The 10752-nt window shown below is 38.5% G+C and overlaps 1 non-coding gene across 1 annotated transcript; it reads right to left on the minus strand.

Moving 5' to 3' along the window:
• Positions 1–9966: 9966 nt before the first annotated feature.
• Positions 9967–10074, minus strand: LOC130953118 (small nucleolar RNA R71). Its single transcript, XR_009075291.1, has one exon. It is a non-coding gene; the product is annotated as a small nucleolar RNA R71 (small nucleolar RNA).
• Between the last annotated feature and the right edge of the window lie 678 nt (positions 10075–10752).

Here is a 10752-nt window from a genome sequence, read left to right on the forward strand (position 1 = left end):
GAAACCAAATCAACTAGCAACCCTAAATCAACAATCAATATTAGACATCAACGACTCAAGGTCACCTATGTTCTCAATCCCAAGCCAAGAATAAAAAAAACTACTCAATATCTAGGTGAGACATTTCATCGAACATTTAAAATCCATAAAGATAAAATAGATCAATTGCAGGAATTAATAAAAATTATAACTAACCAAGGCAAGAAATCAATACTAACAAACTAAGCAAGCATATATAAAACTCAAAATATAAATTTCATTAATGAAAACTCAAAATTCAAAGGTTCATACACTAACAAAACAAAACAAAGTAACTACCACTAAATTCTAAGAGAATTAGGGTGCAAGAATATAAAATCAAGTGTCAAAACTACAATTAAACAAACCAAAGACCTAAAACTAATAAGAAAATTGAGTAAAACCCTAGGGATTCTAGAGATAAGTTGGATCTTTTCTCTCTAGAATCCTACTAAAACTAAAAAAAAAACAATGTGTAATATTGTAAGTGTGTGTGTCTCCTCGCTTCCAAGAGTGCTTAAATATAGGTTGGGACATCAAAAATTGGCCAAAAGAGGCCTTCAAATTGCATAACACGTGACATTTTAAATGAGACACGTGCCCAGACTCGTGCATATGCACCATTTTGTGCGTATGCACACCAGCCAATTTTTTTGACCTGTGTGTACGCACTATTGTGTGCATACACACATCCGAATGTCCTTCTCCTTTGTTTCTTTGCAAATTCTCCCACTTTGCATGCTTTTCCTCCACTTCTTCAATGTCATCCTTGCCTATTGGTCCTGAAATCACTCAACAAACTTATCAAGGCATCGAATGGAATAAAAGTTGAATTAATTTGACAATTTAGAGCACAAAAAGCATGTTTTTAACAATTAGGCATAATTAAGAGAGAATTCACAAAAGCATGCTATTTAAATGAATAAATGTAAATTTATGTGATGAAATTCACTCATTTTAAGAAAAATATTATCATCAAATGTAGATTCATCAATTCTCACACACTTAAACAATAGCATATCCTCATGCTAATCATTATAGAAAAGGATCAAGGAAAAAACACACTTATTAGATGCAACTATCTATATGTATATAATTATTCTATTTAATGCTATATATTTCTATATACTCTTTATATTCCTATCTACTTGATAAATTTATTTCCAAGAAAGAAAATAAACATAGAAGGCTAAAATAATTTGGCAATCAATGCAATTCCATGAATCAATTTGAGTTGTAAAAAGAATATATCAATTTGCAAGATGATAAATAATAAGAGGTGGAGACATAGAATTGAGCAATCGAATCCCTCACTGGATGTGTATAATCTCTAACTGCTCAAATGTATAGCATTGATTGACTCAATTCTCTTCAAATCTTGCTTTCTAATATTTGTTCTTTATCTAACAATCAACAATTATTCAATATATGCATGCAAGTATCATGAGGACTTCTCTAAGGGTTGTAATAGGGTTAGGGTCAAGGCAAGATGTATATGGCTAAATGGACTTGAAATTGAATCCTTGATAAACTTAAACTCTCACCTAACCAATGACAACCCATTCAACTATATTGCAACCTAACTACAATTATTCACTTTTTCACACACATGCATTCTTTTCAATTCACAACCCCATCATCATCATTGTTCAGAGGTTTACCTGAAACGTTGAGGTCAATCTCGGACGAGATCTTCTGGCTTGATCGAACCTGTTGTGCCTGACTTGTCAGAGTGCGTGGTGCAGCTGGTCCTCGATCACCGGGGGGTGGTGGTACCTGCAAGAGACTCCGACGCTTAAGTCAGTACGAGCTTTAGGCAGGTTTTTTATAGTATTGGAGTATGAGTTATACCTGGGTGCTCCAGTGTATTTATAGTAGTGCTGGGCGACCTTCCTTGAGATAAGTTTGTTATCTTATCTTATCTCTTGCGGGTAAGGTTATATCTTTTGTCAACCGCATCTTAGTAGGCGGTGGTTCTTCATTTTGGGCCTCCTTGGGCCTCTGTGGCACTCTTCCAAACTCTTTGTAAAAAGGTTGGAATGGCCAAATCTTTCAAGAGGTCGGCCCCTTTGTCTCCAACTAACTCGGGCCTTATAGCTCGGACCAACGTATGAACAGTGTCCCTGCTTGAGCTTCGATCTTTCCATGAGGTTGTGCTCGGTTCTAAGCTTCGACCTCTTTGGAGAAGTCGTGTTCAAGCATCTTTCTTATCTGGTTGCGCCTGGGTTGCTCCTTTTCGGGCACATTTTGCATTTTTAATGTTTTTGAAATGCGAAGCGTCTTTGCTTTTAAATGCTACACCATTTTCGAGTGTGGCATTTTCTTGGATATATGCGTACGCTTTTAAAGCCTTTTAATTGGGCTTTTTATTCCTTTGTCATTTTGTTTCCCTCTTTTATATTTTGTTTGAAATCAAAGGAGTTTTTTGCTTTCTTCAGTTTCTTGCTTCCATCTGTTTCACTTGCTTTCTGAGAGGAAAATCCTTCTTTCACTTTACTTTGCCCCAAGCTTTTCTCCTTTTCCTGAGGCTTCAAGGCGCTTGTTGGTGTGGACTGTCCGTGATTTTTCTGTGCATTCGTTGCTACTGCTTCTTCTCATTGCAGGCTGGTACTCTGTTTTGTGCACTTCGCATTCTTTTTCATGGTTGTGATCCTTCTTCTTGCTGTTCTGTTCTTCTTGCATGCTTCTGTTTTTCATTGAAAGTTTTGATTTTTCTTTCTTTTTTATTGTTTTGAAAAGGTTGGGGCTTTTTGGTTTTGATCTTTTGCACTTTTTCTGATTGTTGAAAGGACTGGGGCTTTGATTTTCTTTGATTTATTGCATTTCTCCTTCTCTGTGTCTGCATTGCCTCCAAAGGGTGCCTCTGGGTTTCAGTGGTGATCTTTGTTTTTGTGAACCTTGGGGCACCCTTTGCTTGTTATGTTGCTTGTTTGCTGGTGGTGCACGAAATTGTGATCATCAATGGCGCCATCAACATGGTACGCTCATTGCAATCTTAACTCTCTATCACAACTCCGCACAACTAACCAGCAAGTGCACTGGGTCGTCCATGTAATAAACCTTACGCGAGTAAGGGTCGATCCCACGGAGATTGTTGGTATGAAGCAAGCTATGGTCACCTTGTAAATCTTAGTCAGGCAGACTCAATTGGGTAATGGTGATATATGAATAAAACATAAAGATAAAGATAGAGATACTTATGCAATTCATTGGTGAGAGCTTCAGATAAGCGAATGGAGATGCTTGGTCCCTTCCGTCTCTCTGCTTTCCTACTGTCTTCATCCAATCCTTCTTACTCCTTTCCATGGCAAGCTTATGCAAGGGTTTCACCGTTGTCAGTGGCTACCTCCCATCCTCTCAGTGGAAATGTTCAACGCACCCTGTCACGGCACGGCTATCCATCTGTCGGTTCTCAATCAGGCCAGAATAGAATCCAGTGATTCTTTTGCGTCTGTCACTAACGCCCCGCCCTCAGGAGTTTGAAGCTCGTCACAGTCATTTAATCATTGAATCCTACTCAGAATACCACAGACAAGGTTAGACCTTCTGGATTCTCTTGAATGCCGCCATCAGTTCTTGCCTATACCACGAAGACTCTGATCTCACGGAATGGCTGGCTCGGTTGTCAGGCGAGCGCTCGGTTGTCAGGCGATCAACCATGCGTCGTGTATCAGGAATCCAAGAGATATTCACCCAATCTAAGGTAGAACGGAGGTGGTTGTCAGTCACACGTTCATAGGTGAGAATGATGATGAGTGTCACGGATCATCACATTCATCAAGTTGAAGAACAAGTGATATCATGGAACAAGAACAAGCGGAATTGAATAGAAGAACAATAGTAATTGCATTAATACTCGAGGTACAACAAAGCTCCACACCTTAATCTATGGTGTGTAGAAACTCCACCGTTGAAAATACATAAGAACAAGAGTGATCATTGGTTTCGGCCCCAGAGAGGGAACCAGAAGAACCAAGATGAAAATACAATAGCAAAAGGTCCTATTTATAGGGAACTAGTAGCTTAAGAATTACAAAGATGAGTAAAAGATATAAAAATCCACTTCCGGGCCCACTTGGTGTGTGCTTGGGCTGAGCATTGAAGCATTTTCGTGTAGAGACTTCTTTTGGAGTTAAACGCCAGCTTTTGTGCCAGTTTGGGCGTTTAACTCCCACTTAGGTGCCAGTTCCGGCGTTTAACGCTGGGAATTCTGAAGGTGACTTTGAACGCCAGTTTGGGCCATCAAATCTTGGGCAAAGTATGGACTATCATATATTGCTGGAAAGCCCAGGATGGCTACTTTCCAACGCCGTTGAGAGCGCGCCAATTGGGCTTCTGTAGCTCCAGAAAATCCACTTCGAGTGCAGCGAGGTCAGAATCCATCAGCATCTGCAGTCCTTTTCAGTCTCTGAATCAGATTTTTGCTCAGGTCCCTCAATTTCAGCCAGAAAATACCTGAAATCACAGAAAAACACACAAACTCATAGTAAAGTCCAAAAAAGTGAACTTTAGCTAAAAACTAATAAAAATATACTAAAAACTCAACCAAATATACTAAAAACATACTAAAAATAATGCCAAAAAGCGTACAAATTATCCGCTCATCACAACACCAAACTTAAATTGTTGCTTGTCCTCAAGCAACTGAAAATCAAATAAGATAAAAAGAAGAGAATATACTATAGACTCCAAATTATCAATGAAACTTAGCTCCAAATTAGATGAGTGGGACTAGTAGCTTTTTGCCTCCGAACAGTTTTGGCATCTCACTTTATCCTTTGAAATTCAGAATGATTGGCTTCTTTAGGAACTCAGAATCCAGATAGTGTTATTGATTCTCCTAGTTAAGTATGATGATTCTTGAACACAGCTACTTATTGAGTCTTGGCCGTGGCCCAAAGCACTCTGTTTTCCAGTATTACCACCGGATACATACATGCCACAGACACATAATTGGGTGAACCCTTTTCAGATTGTGACTCAGCTTTGCTAGAGTCCCCAATTAGAGGTGTCCAGGGTTCTTAAGCACACTCTTTTTGCCTTGGATCACAACTTTATTTCTTTCTTTTTTTTTCTTTTTTTTTGTATTCACTGCTTTTTCTTGCTTCAAGAATCATTTTTATGATTTTTCAGATCCTCAGTAACATGTCTCCTTTTTCATCATTCTTTCAAGAGCCAATAATTTTAACATTCATGAACAACAAATTCAAAAGACATATGCACTGTTTAAGCATACATTCAGAGAACAAAAGTATTGCCACCACATCAAACTAATTAAGCCAGTTTTAAAGATGAATTCGATATCCTGTACTTCTTGTTCTTTTGTAATAAAAACAGTTTTCATTTAAGAAAGGTGATGGATTCATAGGACATTCATAACTTTAAGGCATAGACACTAAGACACTAATGATCATAAGACACAAACATGGACAAACATAAGCATAAATTTTCGAAAAACAAAAAAATGAAGAACAAGGAGATTAAAGAACGGGTCCACCTTAGTGATGGCGGCTTGTTCTTCCTCTTGAAAGTCTTATGGAGTGCTTGAGCTCCTCAATGTCTCTTCCTTGCCTTTGTTGCTCCTCTCTCATGATTCTTTGATCTTCTCTAATTTCATGGAGGAGGATGGAATGTTCTTGGTGCTCCACCCTTAGTTGTCCCATGTTGGAACTCAATTCTCCTAGGGAGGTGTTAATTTGCTCCCAATAGTCTTGTGGAGGAAAGTGCATCCCTTGAGATGAATCTCTCCATCTCCCATGACTCGGAGGTGGAAGTCTTTGCCTTCCCTTTCCTCTTTCTAGAGGTTTCTCCGGCCTTGGATGCCATAAATGGTTATGGAAAAACGAAAAGCAACGCTTTTACCACACCAAACTTAAAAAGTTTGCTCGTCCTCGAGCAAAAGAAGAAAGAATAGAGGAGAAGAAGAAGAAAATGGAGGAGATGGAGGAGGTTGTGTGGTTCGGCCAAATGGGTGAGTTTGGGAGAGAAAGTGGTTTGAATTTGAATGGTAAGGTAGGTGGGGTTTTTGGGGAAGAGGTATTGAGGTGATTGGTGAATGGGTGAAGAAGAAAGAGGGTGGTGGGGTTGGTGGGGATCCTGTGGGGTCCACAGATCCTGAGGTGTCAGGGAAAAGTCATCCCTGCACCAAATGGCATGCAAAAATGCGTTTTGAGCCAATTCTGGCATTAAACACCGGGCTGGTGCCCATTTCTGGCGTTTAACGCCAGGTTCTTGCCCTTTTCTGGCGTTTAACGCCAGTCTGGTGCCCCTTTATGGCGTTAAACGCCCAGAATGGTGCCAGACTGGGCGTTAAACGCCCATCTGCTAGCCTTACTGGCGTTTAAACGCCAGTAGGTTCTTCCTCCAGGGTGTGCTGTTTTTCTTCCTGTTTTTCATTCTGTTTTTGCTTTTTCAATTGATTTTGTGACTTCTCATGATCATCAACCTACAGAAAACATAAAATAACAAAGGAAAATAGATAAAATATGACATTGGGTTGCCTCCCAACAAGCGCTTCTTTAATGTCAGTAGCTTGACAGAGGGCTCTCATGGAGCCTCACATTTTCTCAGAGCAATGTTGGAACCTCCCAACACCAAACTTAGAGTTTGAATGTGGGGGTTCAACACCAAACTTAGAGTTTGGTTGTGGCCTCCCAACACCAAACTTAGAGTTTGACTGTGGGGGCTCTGTTTGACTCTTATTTGAGAGAAAATCTTTGATGAGCGGATAATTTGTATACTTTTTGGCATTGTTTTTAGTATGTTTTTGTTATGATTTAGTTAGTTTTTATTATATTTTTATTAGTTTTTAATTAAAATTCACTTTTCTGGACTTTACTATGAGTTTGTGTGTTTTTCTGTGATTTCAGGTATTTTCTGGCTGAAATTGAGGGACCTGAGCAAAAATCTGATTCAGAGACTGAAAAGGACTGCAGATGCTGATGGATTCTGACCTCGCTGCACTCGAAGTGGATTTTCTGGAGCTACAGAAGCCCAATTGGCGCGCTCTCAACGGCGTTGGAAAGTAGACATCCTGGGCTTTCCAGCAATATATAATAGTCCATACTTTGCCCAAGATTTGATGGCTCAAACCGGTGTTCAAAGTCACCTCAAGAAATTCCAGCGTTAAACGCCGGAACTGGCACCTAATTGGGAGTTAAACGCCCAAACTGGCACTAAAGCTGGCGTTTAACTCCAAGGAGAGTCTCTACACGAAATTCCTTCATTGCTCAGCCCAAGCACACACCAAGTGGGCCCGGAAGTGGATTTTTATGTCATTTACTCATCTATGTACTAGTTTTCTATAAGTAGGACCTTTTACTATTGTAAAAAGAGAGGACTTTTGGTAGCTATCTCTGTTTTATGCTATCTTAGACCTTTGGGAGGCTGGCCATTCGGCCATGCCTAGACCTTGTTCTTATGTATTTTCAACGGTGGAGTTTCTACACACCATAGATTAAGGTGTGGAGCTCTGCTGTAACTCGAGTATTTCGTGCACCAAGTTTTTGGCGCCGTTGCCGGGGATTGTTCATGTTTTGAGCAAGCTTTTGGTAACATCAGAGCCAAGATCCGGCAACAACATCAAATTTTTGGTGTTATTGCCCGGGATTGTTTAGGCTGGACAACTGACGGTTCATCTTGTTGCTTAGATTAGGTATTATTTTTTTCGAAATTCTTGAAGATGAATTCTAGAGTTTCATGATGATTTGTTGAAATCTGGCTGGCTGAGAAGCCATGTCTAATCTGATTGGACCGAGGTTTCAACTTATCACCACAAGAGCTTGTTGATTTCATATCAATCTTGCTTTTGGAGCAGTGATTTGCTAAGGCTTGGCTGACCTTTGGTCATGTCTAGTGTTTTGGACCGAAGCTTTCTTTGAAAGCTTGGCTGGCTGTGAAGCCATGTCTAATTCCTGGACCGGAGTCTTAGACTAGCATTGCACTGATTCCTGAAATTCTCATTAAGAATTTTGATACTTTTTTTTTCAATTAATTTTCGAAAAGTACAAAAAAATTTACAAATTCATAAAAATCCAAAAATATTTCTTGTTTGAGTTTAGAGTCTCATCTTAAGTTTGGTGTCAAATGCATGTTTTTGTTATAATTTTCGAATCCATGCATATATTTTGTGTTTTGATCTTTGAATTCTATTGACTTGAAGTATTTTGTGTGTCTCATATGCATTTTCATATTGTTAGTGTCAGTAGTACACAAACTGCTAAGTTTGGTGTCTTGCATGCATTGTTATTTGATTCTTGTTGCATTTTGATTATTAAAAATTCAAAAATATTTTTAATTTGTGTCTTTTCAAGTCAATGATACAAAGGATTGAAGGTTTAGAACATACTGCAGAGGAATTATACAAAAAAAGCTGAGCATTCAAAAATGCCCAGTGAAGAAGGCAGACTGGCGTTTAAACGCCAGCCAGGGTACCTGGTTGGGCGTTTAACGCCCAAAAAGGTAGCATTTTGGGCGTTAAACGCCAGAATGTATACCATTCTGGGCGTTTAACGCCAGGATGGTGCCAGGGGGAAGATTTTGTTTTCAAAATCAATTTTTTTCAAGTTTTCAAAGTTTTTCAAAACCAAATCTTTTTCAAATCATATCTTTTCAATCAAATGTTTTCAAAATCAATTTCTTTCCTTTTTCAAAGATACTTCCTAACAATTAATGATTTGATTGAGCATCTCAAATTTGTTACCTTTTCTGTTGAGAAAGGTTTAATGTTTAAATCATATCTTTTCTTGTTAGGCAAGTCACTAATTTTCAAAATCAAATCTTTTAAAATAATTTTCAAAACATATCTTTTTCAAATTGTTTTTCAAAGATACTTACTAACAATTAATGATTTGATTGAACATTTTTTGCCTTTTCTATTAAGAAAGGTTTTATGTTTGAATCATATCTTTTCTTGTTAGGCAAGTCATTAATTTTTAAAATCATATCTTTTCAAATTGTTTTCAAATCATATCTTTTCAAATTGTTTTCAAATCATATCTTCTCAATCACATCTTTTTAAAACCATAACTTTTCAATTAAATCTTTTTAACCTCATCTTTTTCAAAATAGTTTTCAATCAAATCTTTTTAATTTCTAATTTCAAAATCTTTTTCAAAAATCACTTGATTTCTTTTTCACTTTCAATTTTCGAAAATTATCAATCAAATTTTCAAAATGTTTTCAAAATCTTTTGAATGAATTTTCGAAAATTCTCTTCCCTCCTTCCCACATCCTACTATTTATGGAGTACCACTCCTTCTAAATGCACAATTCGAACCTTATCTAATTAAAGTTCGAATTCTTCTTCTCCTTCTTCTTTCTATTTCTTTGTTCCTCTGACATTTCAAGGAATCTCTATACTGTGACATAGAGGATTCCACATTTTCTTTTTCTCTCCTCTTTCATATGAGCAGGAGCAGAGACAAAGGCATTCTTGTTGAAGCTGATCCTGAACCTGAGAGGACCCTGAAGAGAAAGCTAAGAGAAGCCAAAGCACAACTCTCTTTAGAGGACCTGACCGAATTCTTCAAGGAAGAAGAACACATGGCAGCCGAAAACAACAACAATGCCAATAATGCAAGGAAGGTGCTGGGTGACTTCACTGCACCTACTCCTGATTTTTATGGGAGAAGCATCTCTATCCCTGCCATTGGAGCAAACAACTTTGAGCTTAAGCCTCAATTAGTTTCTCTAATGCAACAGAATTGCAAGTTCCATGGACTTCCAATGGAAGATCCTCATCAGTTCTTAGCTGAATTCTTGCAAATCTGTGACACAGTCAAGACTAATGGGGTTAACCCTGAGGTCTACAGACTGATGCTATTCCCTTTTGCTGTAAGAGACAGAGCTAGAATATGGTTGGATTCTCAACCTAAAGAAAGCCTGGACTCTTGGGAAAAGCTAGTCAATGCCTTCTTGGCAAAGTTCTTTCCACCACAAAGATGGAGTAAGCTTAGAGTGGAAGTCCAAACCTTCAGACAGAAGGATGGAGAATCCCTCTATGAAGCTTGGGAAAGATACAAACAATTAATCAGAAGATGTCCCTCAGACATGCTTTCTGAATGGAGCATCATAGGTATTTTCTATGATGGTCTCTCTGAACTATCCAAGATGTCTTTGGATAGCTCTGCTGGAGGATCTCTTCATCTGAAGAAGACGCCTGCAGAAGCTCAAGAATTGATTGAAATGGTTGCAAATAACCAATTCATGTACACTTCTGAAAGAAATCCTGTGAACAATGGGACTAGTCAGAAGAAAGGAGTTCTTGAGATTGACACTCTGAATGCCATATTGGCTCAGAACAAGATATTGACTCAACAAGTCAATTTGATTTCTCGAAGTCTGTTTGGAATGCAAAATGCACCAAACAGTACTAAGGATGCTTCATCTGAGGAAGAAGCTTATGATCCTGAGAACCCTTCCATGGAAGAGGTGAATTACCTAGGAGAACCCTATGGAAACACCTATAATTCTTCATGGAGAAATCACCCAAATCTCTCATGGAAGAAACCAGAGAGACCTCAACAAGGTTTCAATAACAATAATGGTGGAAGAAACAGGTTTAGCAATAGCAAGCCTTTTCCATCATCTTCTCAGCAACAGATAGAGAGTTCTAAGCAGAATACTTCTGACTTAGCAACAATGGTCTCTGATCTAATAAAGACCACTCAAAGTTTCATGAATGAAACAAGGTCCTCCATCAGAAATTTGGAAGGACAAGTGGGTCAGCTGAGC

This window comes from Arachis stenosperma, chromosome 9 (assembly GCF_014773155.1).
Source record: "Arachis stenosperma cultivar V10309 chromosome 9, arast.V10309.gnm1.PFL2, whole genome shotgun sequence".
Classification (NCBI taxonomy): Eukaryota; Viridiplantae; Streptophyta; class Magnoliopsida; order Fabales; family Fabaceae; genus Arachis; species Arachis stenosperma.